The 23,537-nt window shown below is 44.4% G+C and overlaps 1 long non-coding RNA gene across 1 annotated transcript; it reads right to left on the bottom strand.

The window, feature by feature from the left end:
- Positions 1 to 3,831: 3,831 nt before the first annotated feature.
- Positions 3,832 to 7,655, bottom strand: Gm2233. Its single transcript, XR_382279.3, has 2 exons — positions 7,454 to 7,655; positions 3,832 to 5,548 (listed from the first exon to the last, which is right to left on the bottom strand). It is a non-coding gene; the product is annotated as a predicted gene 2233 (long non-coding RNA).
- Between the last annotated feature and the right edge of the window lie 15,882 nt (positions 7,656 to 23,537).

The raw sequence follows: 23,537 nt of genomic DNA, 5'->3' as shown, positions 1-23,537 counted from the left end.
ATTTGGCTTCGGAATTAGCAGAGAGTGAATATTTATTTTTTCACTGATTCACTTACCAATATTCACTTTTGTTCTAGAACAACAGCAAAGCACAGACAAAGAATAAAAGTCTCCCCTGGAAAGGACCAGTGCTTCTCTTCCCAAACACCAGAGCCACACGGCCTATGAGGCTCAGACATAAGGCGCTGATCGGTTGGATATTTAAGTGATCAGCTGCAGAAGCGTGGTCTCCAGTCCGTGCATTCTCTCTGCATGGGTTCCAGCAGTAAGCTGATGTCCCCCCAGCTCAGATGCAAGGGAGTCCCCTAACGTCAGGGACACTAGCAGCAGAAACATATCTAAAAGGAACTCTAGGCAGTAAGAACCCTGTTCTGTTATGGAATATTGTTGAGGGTGAAGGACCTTATTTGAAGAGCGGACACACACGTTTCCCGTGGCTATGCTGCCCAGTGATTTGGAGCTGAGGCACAGACTAGTCTTTTCTGTTAATTTGAAGGCTAAAATGCGACTTAACTAATGTAGAACAGGAGACAGCCTCGCTAGGAAGTTCCAAAGACTGTGTCATCAGCACACTTCCTAGCCCAAGTTGGCGGGATGGAAATTCAATGAGAAAGAAGGAAGCTCTGATTTGGAGAGGATTCCAGAGACTGATTTATCCAGCCATGACTTCAAGATGTAGTCATGGCTCACACACTGACCTTTCTGAAGTTAGGTGATAGGGTCTGTTCTAGAAGCTTCGTGTGTGAATGCAACAAAACCTAACAAACGCTGCTGATCTGTGGGTTGTAAAAAGGATGCCGAGGCCCTGGGAGGCCAAATGGCTAGTCCAAGGACACATGTAGGTGTGGTAGTGCCCAGGCACGGTCAGTCTATGTTCCATAGCCAGTAAACACTGACCTGCTTCCTCCAACTGTTGAGGAGTTGCCTTGCTTAAAAGGGCACCCTGGCATGTTTTAAGGGAAAGATAAAGTATGATCTTTTCATTTTTCACCTTGAAAGTAGATTTGTTCATTCCCTTGGGTACCGGAAGGAACGGTGTGCAAATTAGCATGTGTGTGCCTGGTTTTGCCTTTTACGGTTGCTTATTATTCTTAAATAGGATGACAGGGAGGACAGGAGAAAAAGGGCTTCAGGAAGAAGGCGCATGTTCCAGAAGCATAAGGTAACCAACCTGTCTGCAGCAGCCTCCCACCCCCATTCATGCTCCCGTGGGTGGCAGAGTGAATTCTTGCTGTGATTTGAATGACTCCACACCAAGTTCATGTGTTAGAAAGTAAATCCCAAAGTTCATTTGTTAATAGGTAACAGGACACGAGGCCTTTGGGAGGTAAGCAGAGTAAGATGAATGAGGTCATGAGGTGAGGTGGTGTTGGTGGCTTTGTGACACCATTCAGAGCAGCCAGCTAAGCATTCTCTCCGACATGTTATGAGTCATATAAGACACTCCGCAGCTAGCTCCACGCTCTTAGATTTCCCAACTTAAAGAACCAAAAAAGACACTCCTTTTCTTTCTAAGTTAACCTGTAATGATATTTTATTACAGGGTTAGGAAATGCAGTCCAGATCTTCCCCCTTGGTCCATAGCTCTTCTGACGGTATGAGCATAGAGTGATCAGAGGTCAGAGACCAACCCTAGAGTCAGGTTTCTCATAAATGCGGGTCGTGAGTATTGGACTCAAGTCATCAGGCTTGGCCTTAACTGACCCATCTAAGAATTCCTGATTATGCTTCCTTTTGGTCCTTGCTTCTTACTTATAAACATGTTTGTTTTGAAGAACAGAGGCCAATTTGCAGAAGACAATATTGACTGACGTTGTGTAGGCAATATCCCAACACTCTTTGGGAAATCTCAGCCTTCTCACAATCTTGAGATTGAAGAATAAACATCTCCTCCCATCCAACCTTCTTTACCAGGAGTCACTCAGAGTCTCTGGCCAAGGACAGAGGAGGGTTTTTAGCCTCAAGTTTCTGTAACAATGAATAGTATTGGGCCCTGTGCTAGTCAGATTTCTGTCATTATAGCAAAGGACTTGAAGAAACAAACTTATGAAAAACAGTTTATTTGGACTTAGAGTTTCAAAGTTTCCAATCCAGGATGAGACCAACCCTTTGCCTTTAGGCCTCTGGTGGGAGCCAAATTATTACAACAGTAAGCACGTGGTAGAATAAACTTCATATCACATTGAAAGAAGCTAAAGAGAAAGAGGCCAGAGTCCCAAAATTCCCTTCAAAGGCACACCCTCAAAAATACCTGTGAGAAAGTTTAATTTATAAAGTAGTTACAGTAAAAAAAAAAAAAATTAACATTTAAATAAAACCATTTTAGCAATACACCATAATAAAGGTTATAGAAACAAAATATCCTCCTGTCCTAGGCTCACCCTTCCTTATGATTCTGTGAGATGGCACATTAACAATTCCATCACTACTCTTGTATTTTGGGTGCACTCTTAAATAAGATGAAGGCTACTTGATCTATCAGCCAATATGGTTACCAGATGATGTCTGGGGAAGTAGTATATATATAATATACAGACAGGGAGAGGAGCCATAGCTCAGGTGAGGTGAAACAAGAGGCCACAACAGTGTGGGATTTCTCCAAGCAACTCAGAATGGTATGCAATTAAAAACCTATTAGTTATTTTATTTCTGGAAATTTTCATATAATGTATTTGGAACATAGTTGACTCTTGGGATCTGAAGCATTGGGAAGAGAAACCAAGAGGCTGTTGTACAGATGTCCAGAAGACACAAGTTTTTGGCTTCCTTAGTTCACCAGTGTACTTAAAGCTTCCAGAACAGTGCCCAGCTAATGGAAATCCTTAAAAATACGTGCTGGATGAATATTTGCCAGACTAATGGATATCCCAAAGATATAATGGCTTCAGAATCAGCTGGTTTAGGACCCAACACCCACCTCTACCTCTTACTAACTCTTTTTCCCTCATAAATTACGTATCTTTTCCTGTATCACTCTCTCGATCCTAAAGTAGAGAAAACCGCAGTTTTCCCAGGGATGGTCTCATTGTTTAGGACTGGCATATACACAGAGTGTAACAAAGGAGAAGGGATCAAGTGCCTTGGCGCCTTAGATACTGGGATTAAGGACCTGGAATTAAGGCATCTGGCAGACTCCACATGGAGCCCAGTATCATCTGATGCTGAAACTGAGAATGACATGGGACTCTAGCTAGAGCTACCCAAGAAAACATATCCTTCTGTCTGTGCCGCTGGGACAAATGATTGTCATTGGTTCATTGTTGTCCTGGTCATTGGTACCCTGGAACTTCCAATCAGTTAGTCAGATGTCATACTTCCTCCTATCTCTTCCTTTCTCTCTCCTCCTTCTCCTTTGTGGTTTCAGGCCAGACCTATCTAGAGAGTGCATACCTACCCTTAGTGGGAACTGCTTAGCTATGTTATAGTCTCCAGATGTGCAAACCTTTGTGTTCTTGCCTGTGAGGCATAGAGGACAGTATATACCAATTGTATGTGTGTAAATATCCCTCCTGAAAGATAAACTATTCCCACCACATCAACACTGACAGCTTGTTTGCACTAGTATGGCTTAGGTATAATTTGTACCAGTATAAATATTACTTTAGCTTTACTGCTAATTATATCAACATAAACTTAATTTATACTGATCATCACCACCATAATGTGTTGGTGCCAAACATCCCCAGTGATATTTTGCAGCACGGTGCACACTCAGCCATTAGTAATCACAGAAATGTGCCCATCACTCATTATAATACTGGCTAAAGGATTTCCCTAATTGTCATTTTCCTGAAGCCCACAGGAAGCAAGAACCCTGGGAAACAAACGAGACAAAGTCCACCGCTTTATTAAAAGAACCTCTTTTGTTTCCACAACATTGTATGGAGTTCAGTCCAGGCTGCAAAGGAGGGCCCATCCCCCAGTATGGCACACATATACTCTCAACTTCCAAATTTAGTTTGGGACACATTAATTGAATCAGGACTCTCACATGCAAATGCCAAATAGCACTTATCTCCGGTGACATGTCACCTCTAAACTCCCGTGTCAGGGTTTTTAAACATTCTGCTGCTTCCTGTGAACTCATCCTAACCTTTAATTTAAGGTGTCTGGATAGAAAGGATACAGCGTATGTATGGTTTTCTATCCTCTGTGGTTTCAGGGCCCACGGGGGGTGGGGGTGGGGTCTTAGAACATAATCTCTGCAGATAAGGGGGCACCATATGTAGACGTATGCAATCCTGTATTAAGTCACTCACGGTTGATGAAAGCCCTTCCCCCATAGTGGGACTGTGTGGATGAACAAGGTCTTAGAGGAGATATGCCACGCTCTTATGTCTACCTCAATCTTTTCACTTAAGAGATTCAAAGTAACCAGTTTGTGGTTTAAATTGGTCCAAGTTGTTCCTTGGATGGCGTTCTATGGTGAGTTAGGGGACCACTGTGGCTGCCACCTTGTGCCCACTTTTGCACCATGAGGCACTAGGCTTAACTTTGCTTCAGGGATGCCCTGTCCAATCCTCAGTGTGTATTATTCCCACATAGCAGGCTCCTCCCCCAGGCTCCAGGCATGATATATGTGGGCTAGAATAGAATATGAGTGTAGACTTCTCCATCCCATGAGTGACCACATGAGCCAACTAGTCAATTAGTCAGTCAACATTACTGAGAAGCAAGCTTAGGAAGCAAACTGTTTTCTCCTCTGCGCCACTTAACTGGCTCATAAGAAGATGGCTCATGGAGGTACCACCATGACCCCCAGTGGAAATTCCAAGAATGAACCATTTTACTGAAGACAGCTGGGGAAACTGAGGACAGGAGAGCAGCCTCCATGACCTCCATGCTCTCAAACAACATTGTACTTGACACCAGCTCTTTTCCCGAGGTCTAAATGAGATGTGCCAAGAATCTATTTTGCTTGATGCTATTAGGCTGCTTGCTTACTGGCATGGCCAAAACGCTCCTGTTGGATGCAGGAAGTAAGTAGGTACTGAGAGGATTAGACCCATTTTAAGATGGAAAGATGGACAGGAAGAAAGGATAGCCCCATCAGTATAAGAGTCATATGGATTATTTACAGAGAATGGTGTACCCTGAACATTCCTTTATGGTGAGTGCAAAATCCTCCCTGCAGGCTCATGTGTTAGACTTCCTGTTCCCCACTGGGTGCCACCATACCATACGTGGAGGCTGCAGAACCTTTAGGAGCTGGGAGCTCACTGAAGGAAGCAGGTTGGTAGTGGGAAAGGAGGTCTTAAGGTTCACAGCCCAACTTATCTCTGTTTCCTGGCCCATCAAGATGGACGCAAGCAACCTGATGCCGCAGCTCAGAGCTTCCAAGATCTCTGCCATGGTTCCTCCACCATGATGAGTTTGCAGCCTCTCAAAGCCTGGGCTGAAGCAAGATCTTCCTCTCTAGCATTCCTTCCTTCCTCCAGGTTTTTGTCGTGGCAACAAGAGAAGTACCCCATGAGCGTTCCAACACCAAAATGTCTTGTAAGCATTCTAACACCAAAGTGTTCTGTAAGCATTCCAACATCAAAATGTCCTGTAAGCATAGAGGGGGTTTTAACAAAACTTGGCGCGGAATCCTGGTATAGAAACTGACGTCTTTTATTTTTCAAATATTTCTGACTCTCCAATTGAGTCCAAATTGATTTGCAAAGAAAGCAAATCTCGGGGTGGACAAACAGAAGCCTCAGAGGTGGGAGGGAATAGTATATGTGGAATCTACAATTATCAACTCTAGATTCAGAAGAGTTAGAGAAAAAAACAGTAAGGAAACGGGAAAAGCCAGATTCATACAATCCTCTTGTCCTTAAGAAGTCGGGTGGAATGTGCCAAGCTAAATAAGTGTGAGGAAAAATCAAATCCTGAGGGCTTTTGAAGATGCCATTTTTCATCTCTGAATCTGTTCTCCCAGCACCCCACCTGCTGCTCAGTGTAGCGCTGGAGCGTGTTATCTGTCATGGTCCCCCCAATTAGCACTTTGAATGCAACCACAGCAATGGGGACCGTGCCCTCTATCTGCCATGGGTGGGCTGGTTTCTACAATTAAGCTGAAGTTCAGGTTTTGGCTAATAACAGACAAGGGCTGTGACAGGGAACGGAGTCCTTATTCATTAGCTCATGCTAATGGGCGCTAGAACCAGCCCCGCCACCAGCCTGCTAGTGTGAGAGCCAGGCATAGAGTGTCACTCTGATCTCAGAGTGTCTGCAGGTTTATTTCACAACATCGCTGAGGTCTGGCAGTTATCTAATCAGGAGCAGTTTTAAGGGGAAAGAAAGGGATAATTTGTTTTAAGTGCCAGCCTTCAGTCTCCGTATTCTATGAAACAGTCATTAATTATCAATACAAGGCTGATGGCATTATTACGAGGCCTGTGTGCTTACACAGAGACCGTTCCTTGGATTGCACTCAGCGCTTGGTGAGTGTAGGGAAAATAATTATCTTTTATTTACGTGAGGCAAACGGTAATTATCACATCAGTCTGATAGTTCTGAAAAGATAGGTCACTGCAAAGAAAGAGTTGGACTGACTACAGTCATCCCCCCCTACTACAGCATCCGGATTCCCATTTAGATAATGCAATCCTCACATGCTCGGGACTCACATAAAATGGCTCAGTGTTAGCACAGAACCCATGCATAGCCTCCTCTGGTTGCCCCTTGGTTACTTAGGACACCTACTACAATGTAAAGGCTGTGTCAATAGCAGTTATCTCTTATTGTTTAAAGAATGATGATAGGGAAAATTATGTACACACTTAGGACTTTTTTTTTTCAAGTATTCTCAAGCCCTGGGTGATTGGGTCCCAGAATGAGGAATCTGTAAGAGCAAGCTCCACCTGTACCGCATTGGACAGTACTGGATGTAGAACAAATGACGCTCGTGGCTGAAACAACAGCTATTCCACAGCTATTATTTTCACATAGAACTATTGAGTGCTGGGGCTGGAGAGACAGGTCGGTCAACAAAAGTGTGTGGCAGGCAACCCTGAGGTCCCCAGAATCCACGATAATGAACAAACAACTAGGCATGCTGGGAGGTAGATACAGAGAGAAAGACACCTAGGGCTCAGTGGACATCCACGCTAGAGGAATCAAAGAATTCCAGGTCATCACTAGTCTCTCATGATCCTGCTTCAAAAGTAAAAGAGAAGAGGAAGAGAGAAGAGGAAAGGAGAGGAGGGGAGAGGAGAGGAGAGGAGAGGAGAGGAGAGGAGAGGAGAGGAGAGGAGAGGAGAGAAGAGAAGAGAAGAGAAGAGAAGAGAAGAGAAGAGAAGAGAAGAGAAGAGAAGAGAAGAGAAGAGAAGAGAAGAGAGAGAAGGAAAAGGACCCTTGGTTTTTTCACTCATGCACATATACACATTTATTTGTGCTTGCACATGCATGTACATCCATACAAACATGCCCCCCCACACACACATACACACAGGTACTGGGTACCCACCAAGTGTCAAGTGTTCTAGTAGCTGTATCATGTTCGATATTAATCAAGGCAGCTCTCCCCAGTCTTCTGCCCACTTGAGTTCTTTCACCCATGGGGAATTAGATCTCAGGAGGCAGAGCTCAGTCATGTGTCCCATGCAGGAAAAATTGTAACAGAGCATTTTCTGCTCCACACCGTGTCTTTGACTGCCCCTCATAGGCAGGTCCTCTGCACTTGGGCACTAGTGACCTAGAAAAGGCACTGAAGGTCATGTGGGCATCGTATTTGAGCATTTGGGATTGCAAGGATTAACCTCCAGGCATTGACACAGACTTTGTTCTTTCTAGGTCAGGTGGATAATGCAAGCACACAGCCCCTGATCGTCTTTGTCCCAATTAGACCATTTTTTTTTTCTAATGCATTGCCAGAGATAGTAGTACTCAGCTCTGACTCCAGTTAGGTGTCTTTTTGGACCAAGATAGAGAATACACAGGGTGGTTCATGGCGAGGATAATGCTTGCCAATGACTGTAGAACAGACAGCTTAAAATATATCATCCAAGCACAATGAGTCATTTTTCAAAAACAAGGATGCTTGTGCAAGCCCACCGAATGGCTGTAAAGGATTGGGCAAATCTATGGCAGCATTAAGGTCATCCGCCGGGGAGGGGAGGTGGGTCACACAGGTCGGACTCTGCATTACAGCAGCTGCAGATGTGTTCCTAAATTGATGCTTCCATTTTAACTATTAATGATGTGGAGTCAAGTCCCAACTTCCCTCCAGAGCACCATCTATTCCAAATTAATTTATTAAAAATGCATTCTAGTCATTAGTGCTGGGCAGATTTATGAAAGGCGGATCAAGGATCTACAGAGCCGCGAGCCCCGGTGTTCAGGCTATGCTGTCTATTATTTATCTAGAATGCTAGCTGTGTGCATCCATCCTTGTTGGTCTCCTCACTCATAGTTTTTTATATCTCTTCATCCATTTCCTGTGCTGACGTAGCTTTCCACCAGCCTCTTGCAGGTAGTAGTTGATACTGGTTTAGAGTAACCCCAGCTTAGGCTCACAGTAAGTGAAGGTGCTGTTCAGTTTTTTGCCGATGTGTTTGTTAAATGCTCAGGAAATGCTTGAAGTTTCTTCATTTTCCAGCGATGAACATTTGGGCTTTTATTTATTTATCTTTTTTTTTTTTTTGGACTGGCGTTTTTACTACTTTCATTTTCTTTTTGTAGGTTATGTGCTCATTTAATGACAGTTGGCAACACCAGCTATAAAATACATTTCTAAAGGGAAGATCTTAATGTGCACTTAGAACCTTGCATGGAGTTCCTTTATTAACTGTTTCATCAATGGACTGTAGGGAAAAAAGCTCCCCAAAACTCCTTGCTCTCAACTAGCCACCACAAGAAGAGTTATTAAAGGACCAGCCCTTCATGACGGCCACGCACTTCCCTTGAAATAGGATGATCTGGCATAGAGTAACGTCCTTGAGCACCACTTCTCCAAAATGCATGAGATCAAGGCCTTTGTAGTTGGGGTTACTCTTCATCTTAATGCTATTAGTGGAGATGAGGGGAATGCAGACTTTTAGAAGTGGGAAGGACTCATTTACAGTTCTACAGCATGTACAGGTTTCTTTGATTAACCTCAACTGTGCTTCAGGCTTTACCTGAGACACTGTAGACACTGCAGAAACAAGCATAAGTTAGTTTCCTAACGTTTTCCTAAGTTAGGTGTATGTGTGTGTGTGCTTGTATGTCTCTCCCCTCTCCTCCCTCTCCCTCTCCCTCTCCCTCTCCCTCTCCCTCTCCCTCTCCCTCTCCCTCTCCCTCTCCCTCTCCCTCTGTGTGTGTGTGTGTGTGTGTGTGTGTGTGTGTGTGTGTGCGTATGTGTGGTCAGAGAAGACAATTGTCCAAGAAGAGAAGCAATTTGGATGTGTTAAAGCACTAGAAGCCACAGGGTAGCAGATGCGCACTGAAGGAGGAAGCCTGGAGATCTATGCACTCTACTAATGAAAGAGCCTAGTGGGGAAACCCCCACTCAACTCCCGATTCAGCGTGCACCCAAGAATCACGAACAAACAGACGGTCTTGATGTAAATACACGAGGTAGTTTAATGGCGGAGCTCTGGGTTGAAACGTATCTCACGCAGGAGACAGTGGATTCTACCACGAGGCTTGGAAGCTAGGGGTTTTTATAGAAAAGGGTCTGGGTCTGGGGGAGGAATTGGTGCGGTTTCACATGATTGGTCCATTTAAACATCAGCAGACTATACATGCAGATAACATTTAACTTAGGTCAGAAGGGCGGGAGATAGGGAGGTGCAGGGCCAGTCATGTCATTCTCTTTATCTTTATGGCCAAGCAGCCTCAGGAATGTCTTAACAATGGGCCTGCCCAGGCATGTCCTGGCCTGTTCTGCTATGTTCTCAGCCCCAGGTTTCAAAGCTCACAAGCAACTCTTTGAGCTATTTGACATAAATTACATGAATCACAGGTCTCAAGTTTTATTTTCTTTCACTACCATGACCTCAGCATCATCCCAACAGTTGTGTTAGAGAGCAGTGTCCCCAAGACTGTCTCACAGCATTATGGTGGAATCTCCAGGGCTGGAGGAGCAAAGCTAGATTTAAAAAAAAAAAAAATGCTTTCTGGTTAGCTGTAGTGTAGATAATCTGTTTTATCCCAGCACTTGAGAAGCTGAGGTAGGAAAATTTTTGTAAGTTCAAGGTCAGCCTGGGTCACAAAGTGAGTTCTTGGCTGCAGTATGAGATCTAGTCTTACAAGAAAACTAAAAAAGAAATATGTTTTCTTCATTGTCCCGCTCTCTCTAGCCTGGGGCTTAGGCACTGGTGGGGGAGTATTTGTAAGGTCAGCTGTCTCTCCAGCCAAAACTGGAATGCTGAAAAAGGACTTTCCAGCCTCCCGAGGAAGACTTTGAACCTGGTTTGGTTCTAGGTTTCTTGCCTACAACTTTCTCTGCCATGGGGACCCACGACAGTCCTGGCAAAACAAGAGCTAAAGGATCACTGTACCCAACTCAAGGCCTGTGTATTCCTCTCTGGCCAGGGACCTAAGCAATGGGCCTGGGTGAAAGCTTAGACAGCCAGGCACAGGGCTGGGGGTTGTCTTCCTAAAACATTGCGTATAGCATTTGCATTACAAGCAGGGTTCCCCCTGCACAGCAATTCCAAAGAGCCATCTACAAAGGTTCCACTGCAAACTCGAGTCAGGAAAACCAAATGAGCGCTTCCTAAAGATCCCATGCTCAGACTTTCGAAGCTGAGATAAAGAAGCTCTACCCTTTAGAGGTGCGCAAAATAAGGTTTAATTGCATTTTAAAATTCCTGTATTGGGAGAAATAAAAAATCTGTCCACCATGGGTCAGTTTCTGAGTTAGTGTTTGATACTCAGGTATCTTGGAAGAGCCAGTCCCGTGTTCTAAACACGGCTCCTCGATTCCCTTCTCATCTCGCTGATTTTGTTGTTGTTCTGACATACACGAACACCCAGCGTTAATCATTCCTGACCTTTATAAGTTGCTTTTTTATACTATATTAGCAAACTTTGATCCTGTTCCACTGGAGTTATCCCCATGACTGCACTTGCTGCTTCACGCAATCAGAACTCAGCTGTAGCAGTAAAGATGACTTATGAAATCATTCACTGGGGAACTTGACAATTTATTTCACCCTCCCTCAAATTCACTAAACAAAATTTCAGAGATATTAAATTTTTTTTCATACCAACAGGAGGTAGAAAGAGTATTACCCCTCAAATGAGTTTCCTCTGCGAGAGTCTTCCTTTGTTCCAATCACAATATTTGATGTCAAAACCTTAGATCTTCGAGTAGAGGAAGGCTTCTCCCTCGTGGCTGGGGGGACTCAATTTATGTGGATATGAATAAGATTTATGATGTGCAATAAACATTTCTAAAATGTGGGGAAAGAGTGAAGATTTAAAGACACTTACTAATTTAGGATGACATTTGGAACATTCACAGTCTTTGGAACAATCCATCCATATTTCAGGTCCTGATGCAGGTTTCCAGGCAGGGTGCCTGTTAGGAAATGAAAATCATGTGTGTGCTCTCCTCTCTCCTTTGTACGGCCCCCATTCCCATTTATCGCTCCTCGGTAGCTGCCCCATTCATCAGTGTTTAGTGGTACCTTTTATGTTCAGCACCTAGATGTTAAACAAATTAGAATCTTAATATATGAGGTATGACCATGAGGTCTAAGGGGACCTAAGAAAAAAAAATACATAGGGGGAAAAATGTTGGCAGAACTTCACTATGGATATTTTCTTAGGATTATACATTTTTCTAGAGCTGACTTTGACATAAAACTTTTTTTTGACATAGACTTTTTTTTTTTGAAGGGTGGTCTGTCTATGCTGTTTTTCCTTTGACATGGAAAATTACAGGAGGAAACGGAATGAATTTGTAAAGTTGGTGCTTAGCCAACGTTCACACATCTGGTTCACCAGGCAATCTTGGTTTGTCGGCTAATAAGGACTTAGGTAAACCTGGATTAGTCTGGGCCCAGCCCTTCCAACCATATTTGATCTCACCTGGATGTCAGCCCTCAAAGCTGGCCTGGCGCTCTCCATTCAAGACCTCTTTTATTTCCAACACAAAATGGTCTCGAGTTGTTAAATGGTCTCTAATTTTTCTAATCGTAGACAGTAGAGTTTCTCGCTGGTTTTTAGTAAGTGCGCTTTATTTTTGCCTCCCTAATTTGCTCCCAGTTGACTCCAACTGCATTTACTTGTATAGGAGGGAGGGGCTCAGGGCTACCCTAAAAGCCATGTGCTTGAAGTAGCCCTAATGATCTCACGGGGTGTTGTATGTAATGCAAACCCCAGGTCCCCTCCACTCCGTGCAGATGCCAGTCTCGATGATTGACATGTACTCAAGCACTCACGGCTGCATTACACTGTGTGATTTCCTCTCTCCCCTTAATTACCCTGGAGAAGGCAAGCCCAGACCACTGGAGGCCAGATACAACATGCCAAGGAACAGGTTGCAAACACTACCTTGTCCTTCTGTGGCCTTGGTTCCTTCAGAGACAAAGTCCATAACCTGCCTTGGGGTGGGCCGATCTCTACATATTTAGTATATGCTTGCGCATGTGCGTGCACACACACACAATCTTAGAAAAACTGTACTGCGGAATGATGGTCAGCCTTAGAAGGGAATTTAACTCATTCTGGGAAGTCTCAGAATGTTCAGTTCCCCATATTACAGACAACTATTTCTCACACACTAACCCCCGATGCTCCATATAGGAAGAGTGTGGAAGAGGTGGCTCACTTGCTTCTACAAGAAGTTCTCGCTGCAGTGCTGCCCAAATCCCGCCACAGACTCAGACACAAATGGAAGTTAAGTCAAAGCTACCTCAGGTTCTCCTAATCAACACAAGGAGTTTTCAGACTCGAAAGCACAAGGAACAAGCCAAGGATGCATGGCTTACATCGATGTGTTCATCATGGGTCTTCAGAGGAATAGAGGCAACAGAATGTATGTGTAATACAGGTATCCATTAGATTGGCGCACATCATCAGAAGCTGGAGTTGTGCCATTTAGTGGTGGCATGGAGAGCTAGAAAACCCAGTAACTTCCCAGTATAAGAACATGGATGTCTCAGAACAACTCAGGATACATCCTCGGAGGCTGAAGATTGAAACTAGGTCTCAGGTTTGAGGACTCACTCTGGAGTCTGATAACCCAATGTCACGGCAGCGCAGAGAGGAATCTCGTCAGTGCACTTCCACACTCTTCCTCATTCCATTCTACCCAGGGATTAAACTTTCAACACATCAACTCTGGGGCTCATATTTAAATGGCACCATTAAATGAATGGATATGTAAGGCGAATTGTATTTAGACAACAGAATAGTATTCAGCACACAAAGGAAATGAGCTTTCAGACTGGGAAGACAGCTCTGTTGGGAAAATGCTTTGTGTGGCAAGCATGAGGGTCTGAGTTTAGATTCCTAGCACCTGCTTTAAAAAGTGCAGATGCAGCAAGACATGCCTAGAGCCCCAGCTGGTGGGGATGTAGGGATAAGAAGGCCCTTGGGGTTACTGGTCAACCAGGCACACTGAGTCAATGGGTTCCAGGGCCAGGGAGAAGGTGATGAAGAGACCTGACCTCAGCTTTTGGCCTCATTTATGTTTATGTTCATGTACACACACACACACACACACACACATACACACACACACACACACCACATACATACACACAACACACACACACAAGCATATACCCACACAAAACCCACACTCACACACATACACACGTATACATACACATACACATGCAACCATACACACATGTATCCATACATACATATATAAACACATACATACACACTGCATACACACTTACATTCATACACACACACAGAGCATAGGGGAGGAAAAAAGGGACCAAGAGAAATAAGTGATCAAGTCATAAAATGACTAGGACATTTAAATGCATATTCAGAAGTGCAAGAAGCCAACCTGAAAATGGTACATACATGCTGTGTGATTTTAACTATATGACATCCTAAACAAATAGCACAACCACAAAGACAGTAAAACAGTCTCTGGTGGCCACAGCTTAGCAGGGAAAGAAGGAGAAGTTGGCAGAACACAGGATTTTTAGGACAGTGAAGCCACTCAGTATCACATTCATGGAGATTACACTTTTTCTTCCTAATCTATAGAATATGTAACGCCAAGAGGGAACTCTAAACTGTGGACACGGGGTGATATGGTATGTGGACTCCCGGGCTCAGCAGGTGACACAAATGTGCCATTCCAATGGGGGCTGTCAATAAAGGTGGTAGCTATAGGTATATAGAAGCCCAGAGTTCAGGAGCCTCTTTGAACCTTCTGCTCAGCTTTGTTGTGAACTCCAACCTGCTCTTAAAAATTAAGTCAGTCATTTCCCCTTTAAACCAAAAGGCAGTAGATTTTGGTCAAGAGCGGGAGAGTAGATACAGAAGGCTATAAAACTGATCTGTCTCCTCGTAGGCACTGGCAGAAGGTGGTAGTGGGTGTGCCTCAGTCCATGCCTCCTTCATCCACTAATTGCTTTGGGAAAACTGCAAAGGCCTCCTAATGTTTTCTACTGACGTCAGAGCTCCCCCATGGAGAAATAAAACCGCTGCACATAGCAGCTGGAGGTGGACTATGAACCTTGATGAAATCAATTAGCCCAGGCCCAGGAAACAACTCGCTTCTGCTTCATATAAGTTCACTTGACCGTGCCTTCACCTGATGAGTGCTTTCTGTGCATGTATGTGTTATGGGGCTTCCCACGGATGTATCTAATGTCGTCTCTGAGGCCAAGCAGCAAGGCTAAATTGGGTGAAGACTGGAGACTTCCTGTTAAATATTTCTTCAAACACCCGTCTTCCTTGAGTAGGCTGATACTTATTTCTAAGCCCCTGACAGTACAGGGGGGCCTGCTCACTGTCCAAGGCAGAACAACGTTAAAACAATTCTAAAGAATGAGGTTTAACAGTTGTCTCTGGAGGAAATGTAAACTCTCAGTGCAACAGTGTCAGTCAAAAGAGCACACGTCCTGGGTTGGAGTGACATCTCAGCTGTTCAGATTGGGTACTGCGCTCTCCTAGAGGACAAGTTCTGGTGCCAGTAAATACTTCCTGGGTAGCTACCGAATATCTGTAGCCCCCAGCCCTGAGCTCCAAGAACCCTTCACTCATAGGAAAAAGTTCTAGCAGTCTGGGTCGGTCCCTGGCATCAGAAGCCTGGCTCATGTGTTCTTCAATACTCTGTTACTCCTCATGTTTGCATCCAGTTATGTATCTACCTGTGAGCAGGAGATTTGTTCACTTGTTTAGCAATAGCTCCATTAAGTCTGTACCCAGTAATTTCTATATGACAGTCCCAGGCTAAGCCCTGGGAAGAGTTAGAATACCAAATCAGATGGCTTTCAACTGTCTCTTCAAGATATCTTTAGGGCAGGACTTTGTGCGCATGTTTGTGTGTGGTCGGGAGGGGTATTAGGATCCTCTGCTTTGGGTTTAGTTGGCAAGGTTTAATTTCGATTCTTTGTTCTGGTCTCCAGTGAAATGCCTCTTTGCTTTCATGGCCCTTTTAGGCCAGAAAGTTTGTTTACCTTGGCAAAAGCAAATTGGGAAGCAAAGGACTTACATTTTTGTATCACCTTTCATCATCGAAGGAAGTCAGAACAGGAACTCAAACAGGGCAGGAACCAGGAGGCAGGAGCTGACGCAGAGGCCATGGAGGGATGCTGCTTACTGGCTTGCTCTTCATGGCTTGCTCATCCCGCTTTCTTACAAAACCCTGAACCACCAGCCCGGGGATGAAATCACCCACCATGGGCTGGGCCCTCCCACATCAATCCCTAATTAAGAAAATGCCCTATGGGCTTGCCTGTAGCCTGATCTCATGAAGACATTTTCTTAATTAAGTTCCCCTCCTCTCAGATGACTTTAGCTGTGTTAAGTTGACATAAAACTAGCCTGCAAGTACAGTGATGTATGTGTAAACGTGTGCAAACGGTGTGCAAGCAAGGCCAAAGGAAGTCATCTGCTGTCTAAATCCCTGCTTTATTTCTTTGAGTCAGGATCTCTCACTGAACTTGGAGCTAGCCTGGTGGACAACAAGGTTCAGCAATCCTCCTGTCTCATTGTGACAGATCACTGGGGTATATATGCTTGTGCATACCCATGCATATCTTTTGATGTGGGTGGCCACTAGAGATTTGAACTTGGGTCCTCGTGCTTGAGCATCAAATATTCATACCCGGTGAGCCATCGCCCCAACCCTCCTGTGCTCTCTTAACAGGGCTTGAGTTTCTGTTGAAGGATTGGTTGGTGTCACTGTTTTCTCTTAAGCTGTCTGCTGACTAGGGTGACCCGGGCACAGGGTGCCTAGGTTCTGACGCAGATTTGGAACCTACAGTCCGAAGCTCTTCAGGCATCCTCTTCTCCGTTACCATGGAACGGACAGAATAGCTTGGACTCTGAAGCAGAGTCACAAGAAGTGTGATTCATCCAGAGCAGCATCACCATGCAGAACAAGCAAATACAAAATCCTAAAAAAGAACAAAACCTTAGTAATATGCACTGCTCTGACTTAGTAAGCAGGGCATTTTGTGGCTACTCTGTTAAAAATTTGTTGGTCATTTTCACGACTTAGTTATTCTGTGTGCCTATTTCTTTTCCAGAGAAAGAACAAGGATACATTTACTTTAGCATTTTTTTTTCTCTTTACTGGGTGCTTTCCACATTGCTCCTGAAGCCCATTTCCACATACAGAATATATTTAAGGAGCTGTCTTCTGATTAAAGAGAAAAACATGTATGTAACTAATTTCCTATAGACTTTTAAAACACTTTGTTCATCTAGATGTGTGTATTTCTACTCTAATTGAAATTCCAAAATAGTCACTTTCTGAACTGTCAAAATTGTAAAGCTGTTGATGGGTGCAGCTCTGGGGTTTCCATGGTAACTACTTTCATTGCCTAGGAGATGCTGGTCTGCTGACGCTACTTGCTGAACTGGCTCAAATCTTGAAAAGTTGGCGCTACCCAGGAGTGTGCGAGCATGTCCTGAAAGTTTAGCAGGCTTTAATCTCTAATAGCTGACACCAAGCGTGGTTGTATCAGGTTTCCTCTGGCTGAGATAGCTCTGTCTGACCTGAAGTTCTTCACTCTGTTGAGGATAAGCTGTTTGACAATCATCTAATGTTAGCTACTAGGTCCTATTTGGACAGTGATCATTTATATGAATAATTCCCAAATTACATTACCTTGGTTACTAATAGGTGGCCAAAGATGACAGAATTTTAGTTTGTTCATGGGGCAGCAAGATGTTCCAAAGGCAAATGGTACACAGACCATTACACAAGTCTGTGAGCTCTCTCTCTCTCTCTCTCTCTCTCTCTCTCTCTCTCTCTCATTCAGGAAACTCCAATTTCTTCTAATTATATCCTGAGGATCATTTAAACAGGGCGGTCCATTTGAAAGCAGTCACTTTTAAAGCTATTTTGCACTAAATGAGTTTTCTTTTAGATGTGTTTGGCTGGCTCAAGAATCAATCACCACATGCAAATGTGCTGATAAATAAAGCCCTGGCTGCATCTTGGAGCTTCCTCAAAAACTGATGTGCGTGCTGTCTGCTGAAAACGGAACCCTTAAACACTCCTTAAACGTTTAAGTGTACGCCGCTGAATCCAAGGTGTCCATTTGATGTGTGTCAATTCATGAGGTACACAAAACAACAAGAGGAATGTGAGTCTTTCCCTCGCAAGTTAGCTGGTGAGGATGCCTGGGTGAGGCAGGGCTGCTGGGAAGTTGCTCCCCACGAGGAAATGGCTCCCCACACTTATGGTAAGGAGTCCTTTCAAAGTCACTAGCAGGTGAGTTGTGACTGGCTGTGAGCCAGTTATACCACATCTCTTTGGGATCTTTCTTTCCACTCTTAGTCTCCATTTCTAATGGAAGACAGACACCAGGAAAAGAGAAGGTCTCCAAGGTACGATTGACAACTTCACAGGCTTCTAAGCCAAAGCATGCACCAAACAGACGTGTTGACAGCTGACCCAGTTGTTACAATGTCTCAGCTCTTGGTCGGTTGTATCTTGCAATGACAATTTTCCTAAGTTGCCTTTGTGGTTTAGGGGACTGCCACATGTTCGTGACACATATTTTTTAATTATCTATAAACCTTGTTCTTTGTTTTCCTTTAGTGATTTGGAAGCTGCATATGTAGCTTCCATAATAATAAAATGATCATAGGCACACCGGCTACCCAGTTAGTGAGAGCGTGGGTACACGGGCTACCCAGTCAGTGACTTCCAGGTGTGGCGACATGGCTGCGTTCTCCATGGAAAATGGAAGTGTTGTAGATTGCTTCCAGACTTGGCGGAAAATATTACACAAGAGCTCCTCTGGGGGCCTTTCCCATCTTCCAGAGACATGGAATCCAGCAGAGCGCTAAAGAAGGCAGCATGGATCCCCAAGAAATGGCATCTGCTGATCTGCCCTGTTGGCCAACTTCTCACCTCTTGAATTTGAGAGTGCAAATATCTTCATTTAAAAAAATTGGCTTAAAAGTTTCTTGATAAATACTAGTACACATTTGGGTCTTTAGACATAAACTGTATTTTGTCCTAAATAACATAGGCATTGAAAGTGTGATTATAATTAGTACCAAGATGAGCTTTCATATGTAAATCCTTACCTAAATGTTTAGGAGGAAGTTTCTTTCTTTTAAAAGGGGATTATTTTAGTGTGTGTGTGTGTGTGTGTGTGTGTGTGTGTGTGTGTGTTGGTGACCAGTGGGCCAGAGATGTCAGAGTTACAGATGGTTGTGAGCTTCTTGATGAGAGTGTTGGGAACCAAAGGAAACATACACAGGTGACCAGAAAGAGCAGTTTGTGCTCATAACCGCTAAGCCATCTCTCTACCCTATAAAAGAGTTTCCCTATTTGGCAGTCTCTGAATTAGACTCACAAAAGAAGCAAGGCAGAGGGCTCAGAGCCTGTGACAGGAAGACATACAGAAGAAATGCTGATGAACCACTGTCCAAGTGAGTCGGGTCCATTGTTGTAGTTCTCAAGACAGGACATGTGCCTTTTGGTTCCTTTTTTAAATACTGAATTTAACCTTAACATTCTTCTGTATATAATAGAATTCTGCATACCTGAGATGTATCTGAGATTATTTTTGTGAGGTCTTGTCACCCAATACAAAATTCTCAGAGAGCTATCTGCAACATGTAAGAAACTGCTCTGCTCAGTTTATTGCTTGTTGGGATGCCATGAAGTGTTTGGCTCAGCCGGGAGACTCTTCAACTACAAGAAAGGGGACAGCCATCTCCAGTGGGCACTGTCAGGACTTGAAGCATCCAAGATGGTTTCTCTGTCTTTACTGTCTTGCTTAATGTAATTCCTGGGCATATAAACACCTAACTTGAACAGCCTAAAAACTTGGCCGCCTCTATCTATTTTCAGATTTGGACATAGGCATTAAAAAAAAAAAGAGTCATATTTAAGAGATGAGGGAGAGAGCCACCTCTTGACAGAGCAGGTTGTATTTACAAAGGAGAAAGGCACTGGCTGCGCATACAGTCTACCTACTACAGGGAATTGTAATATAACAAAGAATATTTCTGTTCTTTATCCCCAGTTCCTAGAACAGAGCTTCAAAAACTCTTGGATCTTTCAAAGTGACACATGTCTAATTCTTTTGTTGTTCATAACAAGGGCCCCTTTCTATCATAGCTGGGCATATGCTAATGAAATGACTCATTATACAGAGCTCTCAGACAGCATCCGGTAATCCCAGTCCCCCCCTCCCCAGACCCCCCACAGGGTTAGAACTTTGGAATTCCAGCCCCACCTCTCAATGTCCTGAGAGGGGAGAGAGACTGGAGATTGAATGCAATTCTAATCGCCTGTGATTAAATCAATTATGCCTATATAATGAAACCCCGATACAAATTCCCAGCACATGGAGGCTCAGGCAGGTTCCCAGCTGTGGCACATAGCCTTGTGCTGGAAAACATTCATGGAGTCTGTGAAGAGCTGGACACCAAGCCGCCAGTCCCAGACCTCACCTTGTGAAATTCTTCATCTGGGTTAGCATTTGCCTGCTCTGTAAGTAAGTAATAACAGCAAGAGGGCAGGAGAGATGGCTCTGTGGGTGAAAGTGCTTGCAATTCTGCCCCAAGACCCAAGTTTGATCCCCAGGAGAGACATAGTAGGAAGGAGAGGACTGGGACTGACTTGGTGTCTGGGACCTCCATGTGTGTGCCATGACACATGCACATATACACATGCACATAGATAGATAGATAGATAGATAGATAGATAGATAGATAGATAGATAGACAGACAGACAGACAGACAGACAGATAGATAGATAGATAGAAAAACGAACAGTAAGAATAGCTCTTTCTCAGGTTACAGGAGTCACCTAGTCAACTAGTCTCATGACTAGTTGAATTGTTGAGAGTTGGGGGGAATCCTCCAAAACTGTCATCATTTCAGACAAAGGTGTTATTTGGGATGTGACTGCTGAACTTGTGGGATGGAAGCTGGCTCTAGTTCACTGGCATCAGCCTGGACTTGTAGGATAACCAGTTGGTATCAGAGGACGCCTGTGGGAAGGCAACTCCCTATAACATCACCTAGAGGGCCCGAGTTCAGTGGCTCATGTATGCATGGCCCATGTGCCCCTTGCAAAGATATCATTTTCCTGTCGGTTAATGTTGGCATGTGCACTCATAATGAATAAGCAGCTAGAAGGTGTAGGCAAAGCACTTTATAAACTAAAGAACATAAAACAAGTATTAGCTAAAATTATGTACCAGACCCTGATGCATAGTCAAACATCTCAGAGCACGAGTACTCGGTGGCTAGAGCCTCAGCCACGTGCCAGCCAAGTGAGAGAAGTAATGAATGTAGATTCCCAAACTAAAGATAGAACTTTCGCTCTATGTGGCTTCCGTGTGCACTTCTGGAATCCTTTTTTTTTTTTCCCCCATTCAATCCCAGGCAAAAACTTGGCAAATGTCTCCTCATGAATCATCTTCCAGTGGCGCTTGCTATTCCACACCAGCAGAAGAATTATGTGAGGCCACAGTCTTGGCTGGCTTGCACTCAAAGAAAACACGCTATCCCAAAGTCCATGTGGTGTTTGAACTGGCTCTCAGCTCCTGCATCCAGTCGGCCCTTGAAGCAGAGTTAAGATGGGCTCCCATCTGAATGCTGTGGGGATGTTGGTTGAGACTCAGCAGAAGAGATGGTGCTGGCTAGCTGATGGCATAATATCCACCCCCCAGAATTTTGCCATGCCCATTCATGAAGTGGAACATGTGCCTGTCCCACTTCAAGCATTCAGCTATTGCCTTTTCAGGTCTACTGTGCACCAGAGGAAAGGAAGACAAAAACAGGGGCGATGTCACAGTCATCAAAGCAACACTGTGAAAGTATGGCATGTACAAGTGGTGTCCCCAAGGCCATGAGGATTAGAATGTGGAAAATGCCCATCAACTTAACTCAAGTACATATGGAGTCATTTTACCAACACAGAAGAGGAGCCAGGACACGCAGTCTCCAGCTTCAAGTCCTTAATGCACACATCAGAGTGCACACATCAGAGTGCACACATCAGAATGTACACATCAGAATGCACACACAATGATCATGTCACACTTTGCATGACTTCTATAAAGTTCGGACAAAGGAAAATTGAAGAACAGCTAATCAAAATGCCATCCACAGGCTGGGTTTGTTGGCACATAATTGTGAATCTCAGGATTCAGGAGGCCGCGGCAGGAAGCTCAGGAGACCCTGGGGCCAGCCTGGCCTACATAGCGCAGCACCATTTAAGCAACAACAATAATCACAACAACTAACTAAAGGCTCACGATCAGAGACAGGTGTGCGTAGAAATCATCTCCCGCTTTTTAAATGGCCCCATCTCTTCACACAGCTTCCCAAAAAAGGGAAGCTTCCAGGTCATTTGTCGCCATCACAAAACTTATGAAAGTGAGATGGGGTGGTGTACATTATTTTGGCCCACAGGCTTCAAGTGGAGTTGTATATTTCCCTAAGGGGACAAAAATAGAACATTTATTAAATGGCGAGTTATTCGAAAACCAGCACAGGCCCCAGTTGTCTTTCAAAGGCTCTGATTTACTGCGTACTTTTCCCTTGAGAAAGGCCTTTTGAAAATGTTCATTTCCATTTTAAGAGACTCCGGGTTCTGATCTGTTGGGAGGGTTCTCGCTCTTTCCCTGACTGGGGCAGAATTGGAGCCTTGCTCTCAGGGCCTGGATCTTTCCATGGCCTGTGCCGGGCATCTGAACATCAAGTCCTCCAAGTGTATTGTCACCCTAGTTAATCTGAAGGTCAGAACTGGTGTCCCTCTACCAGGTGACATCTTCATACCCCAGTAAAAAGCCTAGCACAGTAGCTAAGAGACAGAGGAGATGGGGTGTTCCAACACCCCAAAGCCTGTGCCTCAATGTTACTCCAAAATTTCATATTAAATGTAATCTCGTTGCTAAAGTAAACTGACAGTCATAGAAATCTTAGATGGTGCTTTGCATCAGAAAATATACCTATGTATTTTTACATTGTTTGGGTGACAGTGACACTCGTGGAGAGCCAGCTGGCTAGAGCTGGTGTGCTCTAGACAAGCTGAAAGACAAAGGTTGGCTCAAGCCACTTTTAATATCACACCTAGAGGGTGAGAAGATGCTCTTTAGGGAAACTGCTCTCATAGCAAGCACAGGGACTGGAGTTTGGGTCCCCAGCAGCATGTGAAAGCCTGGCACGGTAGCACTTGAACCCCAGAGCTGGGTGTAGAGACAAGGGCATCGTTAGAGCTCACAGGCCAGCCAGATGAGCCAAGAAGTGAGCTCCAGATTCAGCTCTCTCTCTCTCTCTCTCTCTCTCTCTCTCTCACACACACACACACACACACACACACACACAGAGAGACAGACACACACACAAACACTATATCAGGCCCACTGTCAGTGCTATATCACACACTCTACCAGTGCTGCTTCTACTCTGCACTGATCTTGCTTTGCCCTTAGAATGAGCTTGCAAGGCTTGCCTCTGCAGGGGCAAGTACAGGTCCCTGATAGGGACAAACCTAAGGCTGAGTTTCAGGCCCCACATGCCTTACAACTGTGGTAACAGATGACCTGACTTCCCACTTCAAGTCTTCTGTCCAGATGTCTCCACCCCACACCCTACACTCAAGGGGAAACACACACATGTGCGTGCACACAAAAGGCAACACACACACACACACACACACACACACACACACACCATTGTGGTTATATAAGGAGTCCTTTCCAGAAAATCATTTCCGTCTCCTCCCTGTCTCCTTTGCCTCCTCCCCTCCCTTCTTTCTCTTCTACAACATTAACATTTGCACAAACCAACCGAAGCTCCACCTCGTATGGCACAGGCCTGTGCCCTGACTGAGGTCACTGCCTCCAGGTGCCCGCCACTCAGCAATGTATCACTAGCTGTTCTATGGGAGCCCGAGTCACAGGCTAAGTGGTTGTTAGTGAAAACAGGATTAGGA

This window comes from Mus musculus, chromosome 13 (genome assembly GCF_000001635.26).
Source record: "Mus musculus strain C57BL/6J chromosome 13, GRCm38.p6 C57BL/6J".
Taxonomy (NCBI): domain Eukaryota; kingdom Metazoa; phylum Chordata; class Mammalia; order Rodentia; family Muridae; genus Mus; species Mus musculus.
Note: the sequence above shows the minus strand (reverse complement) of the source record. Positions and strands in the feature narration are given on the sequence as shown.